This window comes from Equus asinus, chromosome 12 (genome assembly GCF_041296235.1).
Source record: "Equus asinus isolate D_3611 breed Donkey chromosome 12, EquAss-T2T_v2, whole genome shotgun sequence".
Lineage (NCBI taxonomy): Eukaryota > Metazoa > Chordata > Mammalia > Perissodactyla > Equidae > Equus > Equus asinus.
Genome location: NC_091801.1, coordinates 23,101,898 through 23,129,022, shown reverse-complemented (window position 1 = coordinate 23,129,022; position 27,125 = coordinate 23,101,898). Strand labels below are relative to the sequence as shown.

General features: G+C 38.1%; 1 protein-coding gene across 1 annotated transcript in view; it reads left to right on the top strand.

Annotated features, from left to right (window-relative positions):
- Positions 1-27,125, top strand: part of CLVS1 (clavesin 1) — a 175,116-nt gene that overhangs the window by 75,962 nt on the left and 72,029 nt on the right. The window lies entirely within an intron of this gene.

Below are 27,125 nucleotides of genomic sequence, written 5' to 3'. Positions count from 1 at the left end.
ATTTATATAATGTTATAAATCAATGTTACTGCAATTAAAAAACAACAGTAAAGGCAGAGTTCAGAAAGATTTAGAATCAGCATAGGTAAAACTCATGTCCCTTCTTAATTTTATAGGAAAATTGACTCAATGGAGTGACCCCTGCCCCTAGAGATGGCAGTTATATGCTGCTGTGCAAATAGAAAAATATTTGCTAATTCTCAGATCAAGCAGCCATTACTTAACGCTCTTCAGAGTGCAAGATGAGGAAACGCATTTCGGTCACTCATCATACTCTGGTGTGATGAGCCACTGGTGGGTCTGTTTCTCAAACTGTGGCTTATTCATATTTGGCCCCCAGCAAATATCTAGCACCTAGTGGGCCTCTGATAAACATGTGTTTATTGGATGGATCTTAGTTTATTGAAAGAGCTCCTTATTTCAAGAGGAGGAAATGTAGAGCAGGCATTTCAGAAGAGGAGGAATAAATACACACTTTTCCAGGAATGCCACATTATCCTGTGTGGCCACATCATGCAGTGTATTGGGGGCATTTTTAAAGCAACATTTTTAAGTTGCTTTCGCATTTCAATCTGCATTCCTGCCTTGACTTAAAACTTCCAGTCACAGACTCATATGTCCTTTACTATCAACCATTTTCTCTTAGCAGTAACTTCTTTACCATCCTCTCACCTAAGCCTCTGAACATTTGATCTCTCTCTCCTTAAAGCTGTTATCAAAGGGAGTTTTAAAGTAAGCTGCAAGGTTTATTTCGTGCCCTATAATTATGCTGACCATATTTCCAGGATTTTCTGTGGTAGTACAAGCTTCATTTAATTTTACCTTTTTTAAAAAAGATAATTCATTATATATTTAAGTAACTGTAATTCAAATTTTATGTATTTGTAAGTTTTCTTCATAAGTCGGGAAGGAAAATGTCCTTTATCTATCCCTGTGTTCCAATTTTTCTTTCTGAAAACTTGTGGATTATACATTATGTCCTTTGCCAACTTCGCTAGGCTGGTGTGGGTCTTACCAAGTTAACGCACATGAATGTGTTTTAAAAGGTAAAGCTATAAATATTCTTGTAAGCTACTTTTACAAGAAATACTGCATGACCTTTTGTGGGGCAAGGTAGGTCACATCTTGGCCTTCAATTTTCACGTACGAGGCTCCAGGATGAATTTTGCAATGTACTACCCCTCCAGTTAAGGAATAGCCTCTACTGGGAGAGGGGGAGATGCATGAGGACAGGGTCAGACTGGAGAAAAGGTACACCCTCCAGTCATCTCACAGAGCAATGGCCTGGCTATATAAAGCGAGATAAACTCCCTTTACTGTGGGAAAGCATCAGGCCATGCTGGAGTCAGGCTCTCTGAATTGAGATGCAGCTTTTTCTGCAAACTCTACCTGCCCAGGCCTTGAAGACCTGGGAGCCCTTGGAAAGCTGTAGTCCTCCTACCAGGAGAAGGAAGCCAGTGATCCCAGGGGAGTCTGAGCTTGGGTGCAGCTCCTCCATCTAGGATACAGACTTCCTGTACCATTTAGTTTGTTGTCTTGGCAACTGTGAAGAAGCCCGCAGGTCACTGCAGACAGTTCTGCTCTTGCCCCACAGTGGGTAGTCAGCTCTGGCCAGCTGCTGGCAACTTCTCGCTCCAGGCTATCCTCTCTCAGGCTTTGGGGACATTCAGATACCATGGTCACCCCACCACTGGCTGTCCTAGTGACCTTTCTTCATTGCAGGGATTGTTTTCATCCCTAGTGTAGCCATTAACCCTTTTTGATGTTTTAAAATAGTGATAACTGGTACTAAGCAGAATTCATGCCTTTGTGGTCACACTGTTGTACAAGGAGGGTCTCATCCGGATCTTCATTTTTCAGCCATGAAGATTCAAGATAAATTTCATGATACCACTGGCATGGGTGAAGGCATAGACTTTAGTGGAGAAAAGGAAAGCTATATAAAGTCAGTGTCAGTGAGAGAAGAGAAACCACTGCTCTTCCTTCCTCCTCTGCTCCCTCAGAGAGGCCTGAAGAGGTCTGGTGTCTGCCTACATGTGAGACATTGCAGGGGAGGGAGGTTCTTTGTCTAGTGAAGAGAACGTGCTGTCTCTCCTCTCATGCCTTTTATAGGGTAGATGTGACAAAGTCGCCTTGTCAAGGGGAATAATCTGACCACTTTTGTGCTAGGCTGTTTGGTTTGGGGTTTAAGCTGCTTATAGGTGTTGCCTAGTATTACCTGCTGCTCACCCTCCTGAGAATTTGGGGCCCTGGGATATGACAGCTCTTCTCCCCCACTAGGTAATACAACAACTCCCGCAGAGAGAAGGGGGTGGGTGCCCACTGTTCAGGCAGTGAGAATTTAGGGTCATTTTTGGTCAGTTCCATGCCTTGCATCACAACCTAGTTCCAGAACACTGAGTTTTAGCCCTATTACCTCTGTTATTAGTTCTCCAAAAAGGCAGTCAGTCATTCAACAAGTACTTCTATTACTACTTGTTGCAGGTTCAGTTCTCCAGGGAGCAGATTCTCACACGGAGATTGACATGCAGGAGATTTATTAGGCAGTGCTCTTGGGGTCAACACTCGTAGAAGGGAAGCCAAGGAAGAAAGTTTGCCAGCAGGAAAAGTTAAGCTGGGATTCAGTCATTTGCAGTGACAGCCTCAGGTGTTCTGAAGCTGAGATGATCCTCAGAGTCATCCCTGATTGGGACCATGGGGCTGGGCCTTTGTAGTCTCACATTGTTCAGTCATTGTGTGCAGGCTTCCCGGGGGAGTGGTTGCGAGCTTTGACAAAGTGGTTCTCTTCAACTAGAGGTTCCCAAGGCGCTGTTATTTGAGAACTCTCTCCTGGCCACATGCCAGCAACTGGGGAATAAATCCTCAGTTCTGAAGGAGGCCTGGAAGTATATCAGAATGTCTACTGCAATAAGCAAAAGATATTTGGAATATCCTATGATGTCATGTCAAGGATCTGCCTTTATTCTGAATCTGAATGTTTAACTGCTTTTTTCTTGGCTGCATACACTCCCAATTAATCCCAAAGTGGAAGTGATGCCAAGCAATAGAGATGGGCACTGGGCTAGCAACTTGGTGACAGTCCTCTATTTGGGCCTAGCAGTTGTGTTTCTATACTTCAAAAGGTAATTGTGTATATTCAACCGATCTTTGACAAAGGAGCAAAGGCAATACAAAGGAGCCAAGATAGTCTTTTCAAAAAATGGTGCTGGAACAACCAGATATCCACATGCAAAAAAGTGAATCTAGACACAGACCTTACACCCTTCACAAAAATTAACTCAAAATGGATTCCAAACCTGAATTTAAGATGCAAAACTATAAAACTCCTAGAATATAACGTAGAGAGAACCTATGTGACCTTGAGTAAAGTGATGACTTTTTAGATACAACACCAAAGGCACAATACAGAAAAGAAATAATTGATAAGCTGGACATCATCAGAATTAAAAACTTCTGCTATGCAAAAAATAATGTCAAGAAAATGAGAAGACAAGCCACAGACTAGGAGAAAATATTTGCAAAAAACATATCTGATAGAGGGCTGTTATCTATATACAAGGAACTCAAAATTCAACAATAAGTAAACAAACAATCCAATTAAAATATAGCCCGAAGATCTTAACAGACTCTTCACCAAAGAAGATAAACAGATGGCAAATGAGCATATGAATAGATGCTCCACATCATATGTCATCAGGAAAATGTAAATTAAAACAACAATGAATTACCACTGCGTAACTAGCAGAATGGCCAAAATCCAGAACACTGACACCACCAAAAGCCGACAAGGACGTGGAGCAACAGGAACTCTCATTCATCACTGGTGAGAATGCAAAATGGTCCAGCCACTTGGAAGACAAATTTGGTGGTTTCTTACAAAGCTAAACATACTCTTGCCATATGATCCAGCAGCTGTGCTCCTTGGTATGTACCCAAAGGAGATGAAAACTTATGCACACCCAAATGTTTCCAGCAGCTTTATTTAGAATAACCAAGACTTGGAAACAACCAAGAAGTCCTTCAGTAGGTGAATGAATAAATAAACTGTGGTACATCCAGACAATGGAATATTATTATTCAGTGCTAAAAAAAAATGAGTTATAAAACTATGAAAAAAACTTAAATGCATATTACTAAGTGAGAGAATATGAATCGGCTACATACTGTATGATTCCAACTGTATGACATTCTGGAAAACGCAAAGCTAGGGAGACTGTAAAATGATCAGTTGTTGGCAGCAGTCGGAGGCAGGGGCAGGGAGGAATGAATAGGTGCAGCACAGAGGATGTACAATACCATAATGATGGATACTTGTCATTATACATTTGTCCAAACTCATAGAATGTACAACACCAAGAGTGAACAGTAATGTAAACTATGGACTTTGGGCGCTTATGATGTGTCAGTGTAGGTCCATCAATTACAACAAATATCCCACTCTTGTGGAGAATGTTGATAATGGCGGAGGCTGCACATGTGTGGGAGAAGGGGATATATGGGAAATCTCTGTATCTTCCTCTCAGTTAGCTATGAATCTAAAACTGCTCTAAAAAAATAAAGTCTTAATAAAAAATGGCAATTATACTGCCTCTGACAAAAATCATCAAAAAAATGTGATGTGCATAGAAATTTGGTTATTCACTTCATAGGGTGAACTGAGTTATAATAAAAATCATATATAAAACTACGCTTTAAGCGATCATCAGATTTTTACATCAAAAGTTACCCTGCATCAGCCAATCATGAAGTTCTAATAATGCATGTACTATATATTCCTCCCGTTAGAGAAATGCTTTGAGGAAATGTCATTATTTAGAATATTAATCAATTTTAAAGTAATATTTATGCCACCATTTTAATACAGCACAGCATTGTTCTCAATTCTGCTAGGGAGTTCTGGCAGAATGAGCAACATGCTGAAGTCCTGCTTTTGAGTTTTGTATTGTTTCCAAAATCAATTTTTGGAATCATTTCTTATAAATCACTGCAGCTCCGCCATTACAATCAACACACGGCATCTATCAATGTTCAGCCAACCCAGACACTCAAAGAGCTTACTGTGCTGACGTGTTTTACTTAGGAAGAGCTATAGCCTTGTCCCCTAGGCTGTTTATAAAATGTTTGATTCCTTTAAGGACCCAGACATTTGTCAAGGATTTAGAGATGCTTAACTTTTCACTCACTAGAAGAGATCTAGGCAGCACACTTTTTTTTCCCCCTCGTTTCTGTGCTTACGTCATTATCGTCTGGCCAATCAGACAATTTATCAGTTCATTAACTCTTCATCCAAGGTTGACTGCATGACCTTTATTGTTGTTGTTAAAGGCAGTTGTATATATTTATAAATATATAAACTTTATATATTTATATCAACTTTGATTCAAACTCTCCCAATGGCTTTGCGCCAGTCTAGTGGAAAAGGAGGCCGATTGCTTTTCCAACTCTTAACCCAAAGGTGACTTGGGGTGATGGTCAGAGGCTCAGCCAACTGTGCATCATCTGTCTCCTGAGCAGCCCTTCTTGTTACACCATTTCAGACTTTCATCCCCTCTCTCTAGGCTCCTTCCTACATTCTACTTTTTCACCAATTTTCCAAAACATAAGATATATTCACTTGCCCATGGGGAATCCAAAGTGCCGTATTCACTTGAAAAATTAGAACAGTAAAAAGTCTGTCAAGTCAGTGGGCACGTGACAGTTTCCGAGTGTAAATGAATGGATAGTGTGATCAGAAATGTGCAAAGGGAAGTTGGGCAGATGCATTTAAAGTTAGTAGTAGATTCACACCCAATCAACAGTCCATAAATCAGATATGCAGACATACTGCCTCATGGTGTATTCATTCAACATCAAACGTGAGTCAGGCACTCTTCTAAATAGGATTACGGCAGAGGACAAAGCTGATCTGGCTTCCTCAAGCTCATATTCTAGGGCTTTGTTACACAAAGTGTATTCCAACCAACAATATCAGCATTACCAGTAGCTGGTTAGAAATGCAGACTCTCAGGCCCTCCTCCAGACCTACTGAATTAGAATCTGCATTTCAAGGAGTTCTCTGGGTGATCTGCGTGCACGTTAAAGTTGGAGAAGCACCGCTCTACACATGGTATTGCAATAGAAAGCAATGGATCTTGATTTTAATTAAAATGCGTCAGACTCCCTTGGAGGGCTTGTTACAACCCAAATCACCAGACCCCACTCCCAGAGCTTCTGATTCTGTAGATCTGGAGCAGAGCCCATGAGTTTACCCTTAAAAAACATTCCAAGGTGATGCTGATACTGCTGGTACAACCACACTTTTGTGTAGGTGAGAGCAGAGCCCAATTATCTGGGCTTCAATCCTGTGTGTGCCACTTAAAGACCTGAAGCAAGTCATTTATTTCTCTAGGTTTAGTTTCGCCATCTGTAATATGTGGTGTCATAACGGTACTACCTCATAGGTTTATGGTAGAAATTAAATAGCACATGAAAAGTGCCTGGGCCCTAGTCACTGCTCACGGAGTGATGGAGTGTTTTTGAAAGAATGAAAAGGCCAGCCCTTACCCGTGGCCTCCTGTGGTTCTGATGCACAGAATTAAATGAAATTGCTCTCTCTTGCCCCACTTTTGTAAGTTTGGATCCCTGAAAATTAGACACCACTAGCGTGTTCACTGTCCCTGAACGAGAGAGCTCCCTATTCCTGATCACCTTATTTAACGACTTGGGCCTGAATTGGTGTCACTTGCTCAGGCTGTGGCACTTGAAGTGCCTTTTCTATTTGTGTGGTGTGATCTTTTTAACTACCACTGAACAGTTCACTCCCAATGCCTTTGCAGTTGGGTGATTAATGAGGTCGAAATTCACCTCTTTCATCCTGTAAGATTCTTCAGCAGTAATATTTATGATGTCTTTTGTTGATCCTTACAGTTTTCATGTATTAAAGAATATTAGATAGGAACAGAATGACGGAAAAGGATATTTATATCTTGCCAAGAAGATTCTTAATTCATTTCTTTCTGAACACTCCAGGTTTCCTTGAATAGCACTTTCTTTCTATACAAACTACTTTCTACCTTCTCCAGCCACAAAGCTGTAATTGTGAATTTGCAGTATGTTATTATGGAAATATTAGAGGATAAAATGTCTCCTTTAATGCTCTACTTTGTTAAGTATCAATTAAAATCAGGAAGATAATTAGGGCTAATGACACTCTGGTGATCTTGATGGTAGACAATACAGCTCATTTAAAACAGTTCCAATTAAATAGGTCTATCTCTGGCATATTTTTAATAAATGGTTTTCCTGGACTCTCATGCATTATACACCTAGCCAATGCTCTGATTCATCCACTCAAAAAACAATTGCTAAGCCTTTACTTTGAATCAGTCACAAAAGTAAACAGATACAGTCTCTGCTCTCAAGAGGTCACAGTTCAAAGAGAGGAAGACCTATAAACAAATGGTGAAAATGATGTAGCACATGTGGCAAGGGAGATAAGCAGCAAGTTAATAAAATCCCAATCCAGGCAGGGGAGTTAGGAATGGCATCCTGGGTGAGGCCACACCTCAGCTGATTCTTAGCAGATGAATGTGGAATAGCCAAATGAAGGCAGAATAGAAGAAATTTCAGGCAGAGGAGATAATATGGGCAAAGATGCAGAGGCAAGACATAGCTTAATAAGAGAGAGAAACAGAATTAATTTCATATTCCTGGAGTGCACAAGGGCCATGCTAAGGAGTTTGATCTCTTCCTGCAGACGTTGGGGGCCACTGAACATATTGAATCAGGGTGGCAACACAGATTTATATTTCACATGGGATTAATTTGGTGGGTAAGAGCAGGGAAGATTTAAAGGCAGGGGAACCAATTAGAAGGCAACTGCAATAATCCAAGTAGGAAATAATAAGAGTCTAAACTAGAGTAATAGAAATGATTAGATAACTAAAGAAGTAAAATAAAGCAATGCTTGGACACTTGAGAGTGAGAAGTGGTGGAGGAGGAGTCAAGGATGAAAGTTAGGTGTGGAGCTAGGGTGAAGAGTGGGTGGTGGTGCCAACCAATAGATCATGCAGATGGGAATGGGCAAGTGTGGGGAGATAATGAGATTACTTAAGTGTTGGATATGTTGAGTTTAAGAGCATGTGGGATATTTTAATAGTTTACATTAAGTCTGAGCTGAGGGGAGAGGCTCAGCTTGTAGACTTGATCTACAGAGTAGGTGGTATTTGAAATCATAGGAAAGGAAAAGATCATTCAGAGAAAAACTACAGACTGAGGAACTATGACTGAGAAAAGAATCCAAGTGAAGAGCAACGTAAATGAACAAGTTAGAAGAAAAGGAGCCCACAAAGGAGGGGGTTGAGGTGGGGAGCTATGAGAGAATCAGGAGCTCATCTCCTGATGGACATTAAGGGGATGGGGCTTCCAGGAGAAAACCATTTCAGTGTAGTGATGGGAAAAGTATCAGGAGGGCTCTGGTTTGAGGAGGGAGGTGGAGAAAGGGAGATAACTCTATCAAGAAATATGTCCCTCAGACACTCCACCAAGAAGACATAACAGTTATAAATACCTATGCATCCAACACAGGAGCACCAAAGTACATAAAGCAACTATTAACAAACATACTAGGAGACATTAACAACAGCACAACAATAGTATAGGACCTCAATACTCCACTCACGTCAATGGATAGATCATCCAGACAGAAAGTCAGGAAAGAAACAGCAGAATTAAATGAGAAACTAGACCAGATGGATTTAATAGATATATAGAGAACACTACATCCAAAAACAGCAGAATGCTCATTCATCTCATGTGCACATGGAACATTCTCAAGGATAGACCATATGTTGGGAAACAAGGCAAGCCTCAATAAATTTAAGAAGATTGAAATCATATCAAGCATCTGTTCCAACCATAATGCTATGAAACTAGAAATAAACTATAAGAAAAAAGCTGGGAAAGTGACAAAGATGTGGAGACTAAACAACAAGCTACTGAACAACCAATGGATAAAGGAGATATCAAAAAATATCTGGAGACAAATGAAAATGAAAACATACCATACCAACTCATATGGGATGTAGCGAAAGCAGTACTAAGAGGGAAATTCATCACAATACAGGCTCACCTTAACAAACAAGAAAAATCCCAAATAAGCAATCTCAAACTACACTTAACTGAATTAGAAAAAGAAGAACAAAGAAAGCCCAAAGTCAGCAGAAGAAGGGAAATAATAAAAATCAGAGCAGAACTAAGTGCAATTGAAACAAAATAGACAGTAGAAAGGATCAATGAAACAAAGAGCTGGTTCTTTGAGAAGATAAACAAAATTGAAAAACCCTTAGCCAGACTTACAAAGGAAAAAGGAGAGAAAGCTTAGATAAATAAAATTAGAAATGAAAGAGGAGAAATCACACAGATACCACAGAAATACAAATGATGATAAGAGAATACTATGAAAAGCTATATGCCAACAAATTGGACAATCCAGAAGAAATGAGTAAATTCTTAGACTCTTACAACCACCCAAAGCTGAATCCAGAAGAAACAGATACTCTGAATAGACCAATCACAAATAAAGAGATTGAAACAGTAATCAGATGCACCCCAAAAAATAAAAGTCCAGGACCAGATGGCTTCCCTGGTGAATTCTACCAAACATTCAAAGAAGATTTAACACCTATCCTCCTCAAACTATTCCAAAAAATTAAAGAAGATGGAACACTTCCTAACACATTCTACAAAGCCAACATTACCCTGATACCAAAGCCTGACAAGGACAACACAAAAAAGGAAAACTACAGGCCAATATTGCTGATGAACATAGATGTAGAAATCCTCAACAAAATATTGGCAACCCGAATACAGTAATACCTCAAAAAGATCATATACTATGATCAAGTGGGATTTATACCAGGGACACAGGAATGGTTCAACATCTGCAAGTCAATCAGTGTGATACACCACACTAACAAAATGAGGAATAAAAACCACATGATCATCTAAATAGATGCAGAGAAAGCAATTGACAAGATCCAACAGCCATTTATGATAAAAAATCCTCAACAAAATGTGGATAGAAGGAAATTACCTCAACATAATGAAGGCCACATATGAAAAACCCACAGCCAACATCATACTCAATGGGGAAAACCTGAATGCCATCCCTCTGAGAACAAGAACAAGACAAGGATGCCCACTTTCACCACTCATATTCAACATTCTACTCGAGGTTTTGGTCAGAGCAATTAGGCAAGAAAAAGGAATAAAAGGAATCCAAATAGGAAATGGAGAAGTGAAACTCTCACTGTTTGCAGACAACATGATCTTATATATAGAAAACCCCAAAGAATCCACTGGAAAACTATTAGAAATAATCAACAACTACACTAAAGTTGCAGGGTACAAAATCAGCTTACAAAAATCAGTTGCATTTCTATACTCTAATAATGAACTAACAGAAAGAGAACTCAAGAATACAATCCTATTTACAATTACAATTGTAAATACAATCCAATTTACAATACAACAAGAAGAATAAAATATCTAGGAATGAATTTAACCAAGGAGGTGAAAGACCTATACAATGAAAATCATAAGACATTATTGAAAAAAATCAATGATGACATAAAGAAATGGGCAGATACTCCATGCACATGGATTGGAAGAATAAACATAGTTAAAATGTCCATACTACCCAAAGCAATCTACAGATTCAATGCAATCCCAATCAGAATCCCAGTGACATTCTTCATGGAAACAGAACAAAGAATCCTCAAATTTATCTGGGGCAACAAAAGACCCTGAACAGCTAAAGCAATCCTGAGAAAAAAGAACAAAGCTGGAGGCATTACAATCCCTGACTTCAAAATGTACTACAAAGCTATAGTAATCAAAACAGCATGATACTGGCACAAAAACAGACACACAGATCAATGGAACAGAATTGAAAGCCCAGAAATAAAACTGCACATCTATAGACAGCTAATCTTTGACAAAGGTGCTAAGAATATACAATGGAGAAGAGATGGTCTCTTCAATAAATGGTGTTGGGAAAACTGGACAGACACATGCAAAAGAATGAAAGTAAATCACTATCTGACGCCATACACAAAAATAAACTCAAAATGGGTCAAAGACTTGAAGGTAAGACCTGAAACCACAAAACTTCTGGAAGAAAATATATGTAGTACACTGTTTGATATCTATCTTAAAAGCATCTTTTCGAATACCATGTCTTCTCGGACAAGGGAAACAAAAGAAAAAATAAACAAGTGGGACTTCATCAGACTAAAGAGCTTCTGCAAGGCAAAGGAAACCAGGATCAAAACAAAAAGACAGCCCACGAATTGGGAGAAAATATTTGCAAATCACATATCCAACAAGGGGTTAATCTCCATGATATACAAAGAACTCATACAACTGAGCAATTCAAAAACAAACAAGCCGATCAAAAAATGGGCAAAGGATATGAACAGACATTTCTCCAAAGAAGATGTACAGATGGCCAATAGGCACATGGAAAGATGTTCAACATCACTAATCATCAGGGAAATGCAAATCAAAACTACACTAAAATATTACTTTATACCTGTTAAAATAGCTATAAACATTGACAAAAAAAATAACAAATGTTGGAGAGGTCGTGGAGGAAAGGGAACCCTCATACACTGCTGGTGGGAATGCAAACTGATGCAGCCACTATGGAAAACAGTATGGATATTTCTCAAAGAACTAAAAATAGAAATACCATATGACCCAGCTATCCCATTACTGGGATATCTGTCAAAAGAACTTGAAATCAACAATTCAAAGTGACTTATGCACCCCTATGTTCATTACAGCATAATTAACAACAGCCAAGACAGGGAAGTAACCCAAGTGCCCATCAACCACTGATTGGATAAAGAAGATGTGGTCTATATATAAAATGGAATACTATTCAACCATAAAAATAAGACAAAATCGTCCCATTCGCAACAACATGGATGGAGCTGGAGGGTATTATGTTAAGCGAAATAAGCCACACAGAGAAAGACAAACACCATATGATTTCACTCATATGTGGAAGATAAACACACAGACAAAGACAACAGTCCAGTGGTTACCTGGGGAAGGGGATTGGGGTGGGCACAGGGAGTGAAGGGGAGCACTTATATGGTGACGGACAAGAAATAACGTACAAGTGAAATTTCACAATGTTGCCAACTATTATGAACTCATTTAAAAAGAAGAGAAATATGTTCCTCAGACCACAGCAGGTGGGTGGATAGAGCAGAGAGAGCAGGAACATGGTAGTGGAAGAAGTATTCCATCTTACTTTTTTGTCAGACAACTTTTTCAGCAAAGGAATATATTAAGGGCCTTTGCACAGCTGTGGAAGCTCAGTCTTGACAAAGAATTGACTTTTGCAAATTGTTTAGTTCCAGGTTAATATTTCTCAGTGAAACAAAGAAGACATCTCTGCTGCTCATTATTATGAAAGGAAGTGTGACATGGCTATCCAGGGACTCAGTTATGACTATATTATATATTTACAGAAATATGGACTACTACAAGTTTCTAGTCCTGTCAGCATCCTAGGGGACCTGGTGTCACAGATTTAAGCAGTATTCAGCATTCTTAAAGGGCCCCCTGTTGAAATAACCTGTGTGGTACACCTTGCCCTGCACAATCCACATTCTCTGGTGATTAAACCATGGGTATTGAAATAATACACATTGCCAAAGAATCAGTCAGAGCTCTTTGGTTTTATGAAATAGAAAAACAACGCAAATCTGGCTCAAGCAAAACAAAAATGGGGGTGGGAGGCATTTACATGACAGAAAAGTTCAGAGCTACACTATCTTCCAGGCTCAGCTCAATCTGGAGTTGACGTTGAAACAGTGCCTTAAGATCTCAGTCTTACTTTCTCTGTCCATCTCTCAGTTACACTTTCTCTGTATTAACTTCATTTGCAGACAGGGTGATGATGGAGACTCTGACAATTCCAAGTACAGATGACCTCTGGTGTCTGCATTCTTGGCTTGATGGGTGCTCTGGACAGAACAGATGATGAGCCCCCCCAAGGTGCTACATCTGAACCACATAGACTAAGAATATTGGAGGAGTGGCCCCCAAAAAGTTGTAGGAAAACGACAAAAATTTTCACTTAGAAACATAAGGTAGAAAATAAGAGGCAAGTTTTCTTGCAATTCTCTACTTGCTATCCAATGTAGCCACTAGGAATTAGGAAGTTGAGTTTTGTTTCTGTTTGGCAGCTAATTCCATGGGTAACCTTGGGAAAATGACAATACTTCTAGACTTAAGGTTCTTCATCAGCAAAGGCCAACGGGGTTGGCCTATAGCAGTGGTTCTGAAACTGTATCATACATCAAAATTGCAGAAAGCTTGTTAAAACGCTGATTAGAAGGTCTCAACCTTGGAGTATCTCTTTCAGTATGTTGGGGGTGGATGAGTGAGAATTAGAATTTCCAAGTTCTCAGGTGATCCTGATATGCTGGTCCAGGGACCACTCTGACGACATCAGACTAGATAATTTCTTTCAACCCTTTTTATCACATAATGCTACAAACGTATATTTTATCTCTCTGGAAATGCCCTTAGTGCCTGTGTCAGGGATGGGGAATAGGTTTGTCCTCACAGACCAAATCTAACCAATTAGAATGCAGTGCTATGAAGAATTCTGAGGCCAACTCCATGCTTAGACAGAAAAGAAGGCTGGCATTGATTTGTGATGTCTGCCATCATTGTGGATGATAAATGGGCAAGCCTGCTAAATACACTGACCTGGGTATTCTAGCTAAACTGTTCAGGGGAAAGTGTAGTGTTCACAGTACAAGAAATAAGAAGGATAACCATCTTGGAAAAGCTCATATTTTCTAGTGTAGGCTAAAAATAAGCAAACATGATGATGATGGTGATGATGATGGTGGTGGTGATGGCACCTATTGTTAGTCTGGCACTTAAAGCTCTTTCACATGGTATCTTGTTTGATCCTCCCAACAGTCCTTGGTAATAAGCAGAGCAGGAAGGTGAAAAATCATCACTTCAAAATAAAAACATGAAAAAGATTGATTGGAACAATCAATGAAGCATCAATTCTGGGTAAGACTTTAGTTGTCTTGGAGGCCAACTAAAGACTCCAGAGTTTTTGTTGTGCCCCACTCCAGAGAAGGTGGACTTCATGAGAATAAATAAGTGATAAAGCACTGTCTCCATTTCCACCAAAGGAAAGCATTTTTGCTAAGAAACCAATACAAATTATTATTCCCTTCCCTTTTAGCCCAAAGACAAAATTTCAAAGTGCAGTTCCTTATTTTTGTATTTAGAAGAACCTAATTTTTGTGTAATCAACTTTTTAGTGATGTGTAACATATATTCGGGGAACTACCCAAAGTGTAAATGTGCAAGCCAAGTGAAGTTTCAGAAAATGAAAGCATTTAAGTAACCAAATGCAGATCAAGAAAAAGAACACTAGCAGTTACCCAGAGGTCCCTCCTTCGCCTCCCAGTAACTGCCTCCCAAAGGTAGCTACTATCCTGAATTACAACACCATAAATTTGATTTGCCAGAGTACAGTTTGATTTACAGAAAAAAAGAAATGACTTACCTCCTGTGTCCAAGTGACCCCAAGTCAATCACTCTTTTGTGGTATGACAACACTTGATGTACTATCTTGTACTTTTTTCATCAAAGACTTAAAAATATTAATGTCTATATTTGGAATCTAGTAAATAAAATTATTCTTGGAAAATACTGAGGCTAAGAAATGCAGGAGCACATTGTCTTTTGGAATTTAACTATACAGCCATTGTATCCCGTAGAATATAGAATATGCAGCATCAAATAAGTTTTACAAAATTGCTACATTAAATTTATATATTTTATTCCCAAGAGAATCCCTTAAACTTCCCTTAGAGCCCATTTATTCACATTTTACACATGATTCTTGTTGAGTCGGTCAGGTGGTTTCCAAGCTCACCCTACATTAGAAGTCTCTAACAGCAATTTGGTTGAGGGGCTAATTCATATTAGCATACAGACTCTATCAGGAAGTAACAACTGTCAGCCAGGAAGAAACACAAATAACGTAAAATTTTACCGGTGAAACTAGAAACACTGTCATTGAGGCCGTTTAGCATGAAGGTTAACATATCCTGAGCATCAGTGTCCCAGGGAGCCAGATACGAAGTTCACAGCTGCAATCCTGAGCCATCTGAGAAGTTTCAGTTATGTTCAATCAGCATTATTGAAGATGCCATGGAAATGTGTAAAATTTTAAAGAGATTTTTATCTAAAATAGTCATAATGTGACATAGAAAATTTTACAGCTTAAGAGACTAATCCTGAGCCATTTCTATAATTTTGTAATCCCAGAAATTATTAATTATTTGAGAGTTTTATTATATAGTGAAATAGTTCCCACATTGCCATACAGATCCCTCTAAAGGTCTGTCTTTTAGATCCCCTGAAACGGAAAAAGAGTAGATGCTCTAAGCACCTCCAAGCTGTTGAAATCTGTAAGATTCTCTAAACCCAACTTCCATTCCCAAAACTCCACTCTTGCAGGTTCATTACAATTTTTTTTTGATATTGGTAATACTAATAAATAAAAAATTAAAAATGCAAATCACACACAAACCTCCTCAGAAATAAACATGTTAAACCTGGGCATCTTCTCTTTTCACTTTGCAGTGCACAGTGAACAGTACTGTAGTTCTTTAAATATTTTACCTCAACATCGTTTAGAATGACTGCATAGTAGTCCATCGTTTAATTATATGGTAATGTACTAACCAATTCTCAACTGTTGACTGTTTACATTGTTCTCAATTTTTCAGTATTATGTAAAATGCTGACATGCATGTTCCTATAGCTAAATTTTTGGCCATGTAAATTACTTCTTTAGGATTAATTTCTAGAGGTGAAATGAATCATGAAGATGCACTACAGAAAGGTTTTTAAATATTTACCAGAAATGTACAAGAGGGTCTGCTTCTGAACCCAAATCCACAGTACTCCCATGATGCCTCCACCACAGGGCCCCTTATTGATTTAATTTGTTTTGATCACTTTGATTCCTAGTGAACTGGAACATTTTTCTATATGTTTATTAGACATTTGTATTCTCTTTTCTGTGTATTGCCTATTAATGTACCTCATTCATTTTTCAGTTGAGGTTTTGAAATCATTTTATTACTAATTTGTAAGAGATTTTTATTGTTTAAGGCAATTAACCTTTTATCACGTCACAAACACTTTTCACAATTTTCATCTACAATGAATACTATTTATTTTTGCTATCCTTGCTTAAATCAGTTTAAAAAGTTTACATGGTCAAGTCTGTTAAGCTGTCTTTGCTAGGATTTAGAGAGTCTTTTTTTCTTTTTCTTGAATGTTATATAAAATTCACTAGTGTTTCCTTCTTGATTTAGATTTTTTAAATTTAACATTTCTATCTATCAGAAGTTACACATGAAAAGACATGAGGAAAGAATCTAACTTAATTTTTTCTCTATGTATTTCAAATAGTCCTAATACCATGTATTGGGTAATGCATCCTGAAATGCATTTTAGAAGGTGGATAAATCAATGCTGAGGGAATATTAAGAAGGAGAGTGATGGGGTCAGCCTGGTGGTGTAGTGGTGAACTTAAGTTTGCCGGCTCTGCTTTGGCAGCCTGGGGTTCATGGGTTCAGATCCTGGGCGCTGACCTACACACCACTCATGCAGCCATGCTGTGGCAGTGTCCCACATACAAAAGAGAGGAAGGTTGGCATAGATGTTAGCTCAAGGACAATCTTCCTCATCAAAAAAACTAAAAAAAACAAAAAAAAAAAAGGAGAGCGGTGACAGAACTAGTTATTCATTGAATGCTTTCTGTAAGAAAGCTGAGCCAAATTTTGATGTGTGAGTAATGTGAATTGGCAAAGGATAGGGAGATATGACACTCAGTTCAATTCAACAACTATTTATTCAACTTACCATGTGCCAGAATTCCAAGCACACATCGGGGGAGGGACCAGCTGGTCATGCCCCAGGATAGGAGAAAGATTAACCTGGTGTTTCTTTGGGGCCACATGGGAGAAAAGGAAAAATGAGATGAGTCGGCCAGGCCCTGGGCAGTTGTTGGGCACAAAAGCTGGACTGAAGAGTTTGGAAAATAACTTCCACTGCTAAGGAATTCTATAATATATAGTCATAAGGATAATTTCTCCTGCTTCAATGGTATTAGAGCAGAGTTTAGTAATTTAAAGATGTTTAATGGAGAGTATTAACAATGTGAAAAACTGAAAAGATTAAGCTAATGCCAGCTCAACTGGAATGTCATTAATTGAGAGGAGTAATCCTTAATGCCTTAATATGTAGACTCATTAAGGATTTGGAAGAAACTACAAATAACTTGTTTCATTAACTGAATGAGGTTTTAATTAAGATATTCTTGGAAAAACAAGAACACAGGGCAATGTTAAAGTGGATTTTAAGACTTTGGAAGCGGGAACACAGTTCTGAAAGAGATCCAGGGAAGAGAGGACCTGACTCAGAAGCTATGAAAGAAACGAAATCTTGATTGATCTAAAGCCTGAGAACATTCTAAAATACTTCTCTCAGGTCCGAGTGTGTTGTTGTTGAGTACTTTGGTACAAAGTTCTATTTCTTGACTGTTCTTGCATTTTTCTCCATAATACTCACGTCTTTAAATTTACAAAAAGTTGAGTGTCTTATTACAGCACCTTCCATAAGAAAGTTAGCTATACATGACAACTCTATTAACTCCAAGGATAATAGAGAAAATAATAAACTCTAAGCATAAACCTAATACTCAATATTTAAAAGCTACCATTAAGTTGCTCTACTCTACCCATCCAAGTCAATTTATCAGCGCTGCCCAACACTACTTCCCTCTCCACCACTTGCCTAATTTCCTCCCTAGTCACAGATAAATTGTAAGTTCCTGTCTCTCCATTCCATTCCCACTGGTGCCTTAGTCTGTAAAGTGCCAATCCTCCAACCTTTTACCGCTTAAACTCCTCTCTAGCCCTTGTGATGAGTATGATAGCATATCACTAGATCAAACCTCACCTCCTCGGTGAAGACTTTCTCCAGATTTTCTAAGATTTGGTGGACATTTCATCCCCTAAATTCTTCTAGATCGCTAAATTTTAGCTCTAAAAGAAAACGTGGGGATAGTAAAGATCAGTAGGTCTCAAACCTTAGAATGCTTCAGAATCCCCAGGAAAGTGCTCAAAATTAGAAAGATTGCTGAGCCTATCCACTGAATTTCTGATTTCATAGATCTAAGATGGGTCTGAGAATCTGCGTTACAATCAAATTCACAAATGAAGCTGATGTTGCCGATCCAAGAACTCCTCTTTGAGAATCACTCTGATAGGCACCTTCTTCCACAGATAGTAAGTCAAGAATCAAAAGAATTTGCTCAATATCACAAAACTAGTTAGTGGCACAATTAAAAATTTCATTATAAACTTCAGGAGCAGGTTTTCAAGGTAAGATTTTGTGACTCTAAAGCTGTGTATAAGCACCCATTGTCTCCTTAGATGAAAATTTGTTTTGAAGTTATATATATATTTTCCTGCACTTGTCAGTTATTTCAAAGATACTGAAAGTTTCCACCATCCACACACTTATTCCAAATAGAAACCTTGACACGATTCATGAATCTACTGTTTTTATCATGTATATAATTGATTTCCAATTCCAAATAATTTTATCTCCTTTATGTTTTTCAAATTTCCATCTTCTTCTCTTCATCCCCAGAGCCACCATTTTGGTTTGGTGACCTGATTGTTCCTTTCCCAGAAGACAGATCAGTTTCCTAATTGTTCTTGTCTCACTTTGATCCATTCTCAAGATTCCATAATTGTCTTTCTAAAAATCAAATCTATCTTATGATATACACTATTTCCTTTTGGTTTAATTTGAATCAATATCTTTCATGGTAAGTTTAAAAAAATAAGAAGTAATAAAAATTTACTGGAGAATTTTGGAAAATTTCAAAAATGTGAAGAAGAAAGTAAAAATTAGCCATGGTTCCCCAGCCAAGAGAAAACCACAGTTCGCATTTTGGTGTGTTTCTGTTTCAACTTTTATTGTGATATAATTCCTATATGGCATATAATTCACTTATTTAAAGTATACAGTTAGTGGTTTTTAGTATATTCATGGGGTTGTGTAACTATCACCACGATCTAGTTTTATAGCATTTTCATTATCCCCGAAATAAACCCCATTCCCATTACCAGTCTTTCCCCATTCATTGCTCCCTGATTCCTTCCAGAGCTACAGGCAACCACTGATCTACTTTCTGTCTCTACAGATTTGCAGGTTCTGACTATTTCATATTAGTAGAATAAAACAATATGTGGTCCTTTGTGACTGGCTTTTTTCACTTAGCATAACGTTTTCAAGGCTTAGCCACCTTGTAGGATCTATCAATTCTTCATTCCTTTTTACCGTTGAATAATATTCCATTGCATAGCTATACAATTATTTTCTTATTCATTTATCAGTTGATGGCCATTTGTGTTGTTTCCACTTTTGAGTGTTATGAATAATCCTGCTATGAACATTTATGTACACATTTTTGTGCGGACACGTATTTTCATTTCTCTTGGGTATATCCAAGAATGCAATTACTGGATCATACAGTAACTTTGTATTTAACATTTTGAGAAACTACCAAGTTTTTTCCAAAGTGGCTGCACCATTTTATATTTCCACCAGCAATGAATTAGGGTCCCGATTTCTCCACGTCCTCGCCAACTCTAGTTATTGCCTGTTTCTTTTTTTAAATTATAGCCATATTTGTTGCTGTGAAAAGGTATATCATTGTGGTTTTGCATATCCCTAATGACTGATGATATTGAGGATCTTTTCATGTGCTTATTGGCCATTTGTATACCTTTTGGGAAATTGTCTCTTCAAATTCTTTGCCAGTTTTTAATTGCGTTATTTTTCTTCTTATTATTGGGTTGTAAGAGATGTATATATTTTTTGGATACAATTCTCTTGTCAGATAGATCATTTGCAAATGTTTTCTCCCATTCTGTGGACTGTCTTTTCACTTCGTTGCTAGAACCCCTTGAAGCACAAAGGTTTTTAATTTTGATGAAGTCCAATTTATCTATTTTTTGTTGTTGTTGCCTGTGCTTCTGGTGTCATATTCAAGAAATCATTGCCTAACCCAATGTCATGAAGATTTACTCCTATGGGTTTTTTTCCCCAAGAGTTTTACATTTAGTGCTGTGATCCACTTTGAGTTAATTTTTGTGTAAAGTAAAAGGTAGGATTCCAACTTCAATCTTTTGCATGAGGATATCCATTTATTTCAGCATCATGTGTTGAAAAGACTATTCTTTCCTCATTGAATGGTATTGTTTCCCCTTTTGAAAATCAATTGACCATAAATGTAAGAGTTTATTTCTGGGCACTCCATTTTATTCCATTGATATACATGTCTATCATTTGCTGGTACAACACCTTCTTGATTATTGTAGCTTCGTCATAAATTTTAAATTGGGAAATGTAAGTCATCTAACTTAATTCATCTTTTTCAATATTCTTTTTGCCATCCTAGGTCCCCTGCATTTTCATATGAATTTTAGGATCAGCTTGTCAAGTTTTGCACAAAAAGGAGCTAGGATTTTGATAGGGACTGCATTGAATCTCTTGACCGATTTGGGGAATACTGCCATCATAATAATATTAAGTCCTCCAAGAAGAGATTGGTGGTTGTCAGAGATGGAGATAGAGGGTGGACAAAATGGGTGAAGGTGCTCAAAAGGTACAAGATTCCAGTTATAAAATAAATAAGTCATAAGGATTTAATGTATAGCATGGTGATCATAGTTAACAGAACTGTATTGTGTATTTGAAAGTTGCTAAGAGAGTAGATCTTAAAAGTTCTCATCACAAGAAAAAATTCATAACTATCTGTGGTGATGGATGTTAACCCACCCTATTGTGATGATCATTTTGCAATATACACAAATATTAAATCATTATGTTGTACACCTGAAACTAATATAATGTTGTATGTCAATTATATCTCAATACAAAAAATTAAGTCCTCCAATACATGAATATGGGACATCTTTTGATTTATTTATTTAGCTTCCTACAACAGTATTTTATAGTTTTCATTGAACAAGTCTTGCACTTCTTTTATTAAATTTATTCCTAGATATTTTATTCCTTTTGATGATATTTTAAATGAAATTAAGAAGCTAATTTCATTGCTAGTGTATTGAAATACAGTTGATTTTTGGATATTAATCTTGTATCCTGAAACCTTGCTGAACTTGTTTGTTTTTAATAGTTTTTAAAACTGAATTCCTTAGGATTTTATATACACTAGATCATGTCAACTGAAAACGGTTTTACTTCTTTTCCAATCTGGATGCCTTTCATTTGTTTTTTTCCTTGCCTGATTGCTCTAGCTAGAATCTTTACTACAATATTGACTAGAAGTGGTAAGAACAGACATCCTTGTCTTGCTCCTGATCTTAGGGAAAAATCATCCAGTCTTTCACCATTAGGTGTGAGATTATATGTGGGTCTTTTGTAGATGCCCTATAGCAGGTTAAAGAAATTCCCTTCTATTCCTAGTTTGTTCAGTCGATCACCACCATCTTCTTTTAGAATCCTTCAGTAGATCCCCATTTCTTATCAGATCATGTTCATGCTCCACAGCCTTGGATGGAAGACACTCCTGGAACACCCCCTGCTTACTTTTCCTGCCTCATCTCTCAATACTCCCTCTGCACTATCCTTTCTAACCTCATCTCCAAAATGTTGAGCTCCAGCTACAATAAGCTGCATGCAGTTCCTACCATTCCACGTTATCTCATGTCAATCTGCTTTATTATCTGCTTTATCCATACTCTTCACCTCTTAATTGTACTTCAAGACACAACTCAAGAACCACTAATTTCAAAAAGCTGTCGAATAACTAGATCTGGCTTAAGTGCCCTTCTTCTTCTGTATTCTTCTAACACACTGCACATATTTCTCTGCTAGAATGCAACATACTGTTCTGTGTTGTTGATTTAAATTTCTGCCTCTCCAAGTAGGATACATTTCTTAAAGCAGGAGCCATATCTTATGCATCTTTTATCTGCAGGGCCTGGAACCCACTCAGTAAATTGATGGGCAGTTGGATAGATGGATGGATGTTGAGATTTATGCCTTTTTTTATATTGAGTGTACATAAATGAATTAAAAAGACTCAAACAATCCTAAAGTTCTTAGCAGCCATAAAAAGCAAGAGACCCTAAAGGCAAATGGAATTGTTCTGGGCCTATGAAATATAAATGGGGGAAAATGCATGGCAAATAAAAAGAAATGTCAAGCAAAAAAATGGGTGTTAGAAGCTAGGATTTCCGCAGAACTTGTCTCAATTGCTGGAAATAATGCATATTCGTGTTCTATGAATAATGCTGCCTAAGGACCCTCATCCCCCTTCTCTCCCACCCTTCAACCACAATCTTCAACACCAGTTATTATATATTCTATTTAACTCAAAAAATATTGTAGAACATATATTAGGTAATCAACCATGTTCATGTACAAAAGCAGTAAGAGTTGTGATCACAGTGAAACCAAGTTTCCCCAAGTGGTCAATGCTTGCCCACGAGATGGAGTGAGACATTAAAAGCAGCCAATAATTAAATGTTAAAATGGGCAATACAGACAATAGCAGTTGAGTGGACAGAAAGACTCATTCAGTCAACAATTATTGACTGTATGCTAGCAATATGCCAGGTACTAGGCTACATGGTGAGTATACAATGTTGAATGATTCAGAATCTGTGTGCTCAAGGAATTTATAGTCTACTCAGGGAGCAATGCACGTTAACATATAACTTATTTATTCATTCAGAAAATACCTATTGAAAGCCCTCATAGCTACTGTCCCACGAGTGTTCATGACACAGCAATAAATATAACGAAAAAGAGCAAAATCTCTGCCCAGATAAAGCATATATTCTAGTAGAGAGAGGCTGGTAATAAACAAATAGATAAATTACATAGTAGGTTTAAAACTATAAGTACTATGGAAATGAAAAAAAACAGATTAGGGTGATTAAGACTACTAGGGCATGGATGAGAATGGGCTGTAATTTAAAGTAGGGTCAATGTGATTGGCCTTATTGAGGAAGTGACATTGGAGTCAAGACTTGAAGGAGATGAGGTTGTTGGCCATACAGCTTTTGAGGGAAGAATGTTCCAGTCAGAAGGAACAGTCAGGCCGGTGCTCTGAGGTGAGAGCAGACCCAGAGTATTCACAGAATAGCAAAGCACTAGATCTGAAGTCAAGGGACTGAGCCCAGTGGTAGGAGATGAGGTCATGGAGGTTGGAGCGCCCTGTGGGCCTTGGAAGGACTTCAGTCATAGTAACATGGGGAACGATTGCAGAGCTTAAGCAAAAGAATGATACAATAAAATTTACATTTTAAACAGATTACTCTCACTGCTTGTGAAGAATAGACTTGAGGCCCTAGAACAGATATAGGGAAAGCAGTTAGGAGATCATTGGCATACTTTAGGCTTGAGATTTTTCTAGTGGCTGAGATGAGAGTGGAAACAGTGCAGGTGGTAGGAGGATACCAGATTCTGGATATATTTAAAGGCAGAGCCGCCAGAATTAGGTGTGTGGTTTTTGAAACAGAGAAGAGTCAAAGATGAATTCAGGGTTTTGATGGGTGCTACTACCTACAGAATGGGGAAGGATGGGGAGGAGGACAAAGACTTCAGGTGTAACCAATTGGGGATAGGGTCGAGGAGTTTCAGTTTTGTACATAGTGTGAAATCTCCCAAGTGGAGACATCACCTCAGCAGTTGGAGATATATAAGTACCGAACCAGAGGTTAGCCTAGGATTCTACGGGAACATGTAGGAAGGCACCCATGTGAGGCTTCCTGAGGAAATGACAAATCCTGCCTCTAGAAGGAGCACGGTTGGCTGGTATGATCAAGAAGGCTTCAGGAGGTGAAGTGGGCATTAAGGAATAGGAAAATTTTGACGGCAGAGAAAGTAGTAAGAGAATTCTGGACATAGGGAATACCTAAGCAAGATCCTTGGAACAAGAACAAGATGGTGAATTTGTGAGAGTGAGCAGAGAGCGCTGCCTGGGGTGAGGAGTTCTTACTAGAAACACCAGGGCATGAGTGTGGAACGCTGACTTAGGGACCTGGAAGTTTGGTCTCCTCCTCTAGAAAAGCTATGCCTGGCCTACCAGTCAGCTCCATGCTCCTCCCAAGCTCTCTGCAGCCAGTGTTCACACTTCCATCTCAGCACCATCCCAGAGTATTCTACGAGTATGTTTACTTTTCTCTCAGCCTCCCCAGATTGTAATTCTCTGACAGCAAAGACCTTATATTTTGACTTTTATCTACCACAATGATTCATTAATGGAATTTTAAGAAATATTTATTCAAAGAATGTTATATTTCTGTACACACCCCCAATCATATTTTCATTTCAATGTCTATGGTGGTTTTTAATTAGAGAAAAATCATCATCTTTATTGACTAGGTGAAAGATCAATTACAATTAGCCTACCTTAAAAGAGCTAACATAGTAGAAAGATTGTGGAAAACAGGATTTTTCAGAACAGCAGCTACCAAGTCACAGAGAGCACATTATCCCTCAAGCTGCTGAGGAGGAACCTTTGGAAACTTGAAGGTAGAAAATAGATCAGGTAGTTATGAGTTAATTAAAGAGAGGGAAAAGGCTGGAGGATTTGCAATAAGGGCATTTTTCCAAGCTAGTTGCTTATCATATAAGGATGAAAGAACTAAAATGCTCACTGTGCCTTAGGTAATGAGAACTATGGCATTTGATATTTACCCTTCAGAGACCTGTCAGCAGAGCCCTGGGCTCAGCCTGCCCACAAAAACTCCCGAGATGGTAGCCATTCTCTACACGCGAGGATATTCAATGTCAAGCTCAATCCCCAACCCTGGCAAAGAGTAGGATGGACTTCCATATGTGGCTTAAACCAACCTGTTACACCAATATAGGGGGTGGCCACTAGAACCAAATGGGAGCTCTGCTCAACACGATCTAAGGGGAAATGGTTGGTGCCTGAGTCACCAACTCGGTATGCTTGAGTGTTACAAAGAACTCTCCAGGGTTAGAGAATATATGCACTAATTCACTTAAAAATATTTCTGTGTTAATTGTTGTACTAACCCTGCCTCTAACCCTGACTCGTCTGACCTAAAACTATTCTCACTTGCTTTTCTTAAAATGCAGGGACACTTGGTTCATTTTGGAGAAAATATTTGCAAAAAACCCCATGTCTACATAGCCATAGTTTGCTTTTCAGTCCTTTTTTCACATAAAAGTCGTGTTCTGAGTAAAAAGAAGATAGTTCAGCTCTCAAGTCAAACAATGACGCAAGACTATTTCCTCAAGACAACTGTTGTGCCTCAGTGCATGGCAGAAGTGCTTAACGTGACTTCCCATCCTCACACAGATTGTTCAAAAGATAAGTATTCAAGGGTGGAGATTTAATAAAGTTATTACTTTTTAATGCTTTATCAAGGACACCTTTAAACAGAACTGACATGTTTTTTACTCCTGGGACATGGCACTGCAGAAGACAATGAGTTCTAGTATAGTTTGGTGCCACTGTCTTAATTCATGTTGCACCATTGGCGCAAATGACAACACAGTATGAAAAAGGCAAATGATCTTATTATGAAAATAGCTTTGACCTGGTGGTCCCCCTAAAAGGGGTCCCTGAAGGATGGCAGGCCACAACTTAAGAATGCCACACACAACTCCTTTTATGTATCTTGAAATTCTTGGGTCAAAGTCTATAAATATTTTAAAGTGCCCGATAATGCATTAACAAATTGACTTTCCGACATGGCGCATAATTTGCACTTCCCTCTGTAATGTGGAAGTATATTTTATCAGGCAAACACTCTACAGAATTAAAAGTCCTGACTATGCCCTGTTTGAAGGTAAGATAAAGAGTCCAAATTGTAACTTATGGCTCTGTTGTGTCTGAAGGGGAGAGAGTAATTTCTCTTCAATTTCTGTTACTTCTCCCAACTCAGGTATCTCAACTATTCCAAACATTGCTCATGTGAACTCTAAACCACCTTCCACAACAATATTTACCACAATAGATCCACAAATTTAGAGAATGAAAGGAATAGTGATAAATATTAGTGGTAGTTGATAGCTCATTACGTTCCCATCTCTGTGCTCCAGACTTTTTGACTAATTCACTACACAAAGACTAGTAATCAGTTGTATTTCAGATCTTTTGATCTAAACTATGATTTTTTAAGCATATGTTCATTATAACAAAATTCCAAGGGAAAAACAGTTAATGTATAATCATAAGAATGGAAGAGAACTTAAGATAGTTCTTGATTAATTGACACGATTCCAAGAAGTTACATAAAATTCTTTCTAGATAAAATCATCTCAATGAAAAATTCTCCAAAAGACAAGATTCTGTCCCTGAAGGATTTTACAGTGTATTGAATCTCATTATTATTAGTGATAAATTTAATGAAATAAGATTTATCCTGGACTCAGATCAAAGGGATTTAGCTAACCAAGGGATGACCTCACAGCACAGACTACATCACAGAGAATAACCCACAAGGTTTGTTCCTAAAAGGCTGACTGGTTAGCAGAAAACTCCAGAGAACATTTGGTTGGTCTCCAATGTATGAAGAATACCCAGCTTCATGACTAGAACACGTCTAGACAAGCAATAGATGCTCATTCCCCTTTCCAAACCCCGGCTCACCATCTGTAATTTCCTTCATCAGGAAAGAGCTTATGTTTGAGAAAGAAAATGCTCTTTCTAAAAGGGATTTAAATTTAAGCCTCATTAAAATATACAGACATTATTTGCATTTTTAAATGTAACTAATTATGTCTATAGGATCATTAATATTGTAAAAGCAGCCTTGTGGTCAGGATTTACTAAACCAACACATCTATAAACTCTAGTTGTTTACACAATTTAAAAAATCTATTTCACACTTATAAAAATGACATTTGAAATCAGAGTAAAGTACCTGAAGAAATGTTGCATTGCTGATGACAAAGAATTTTGTGCAGCTGATTTTTAAATGAGTTATTGAAGG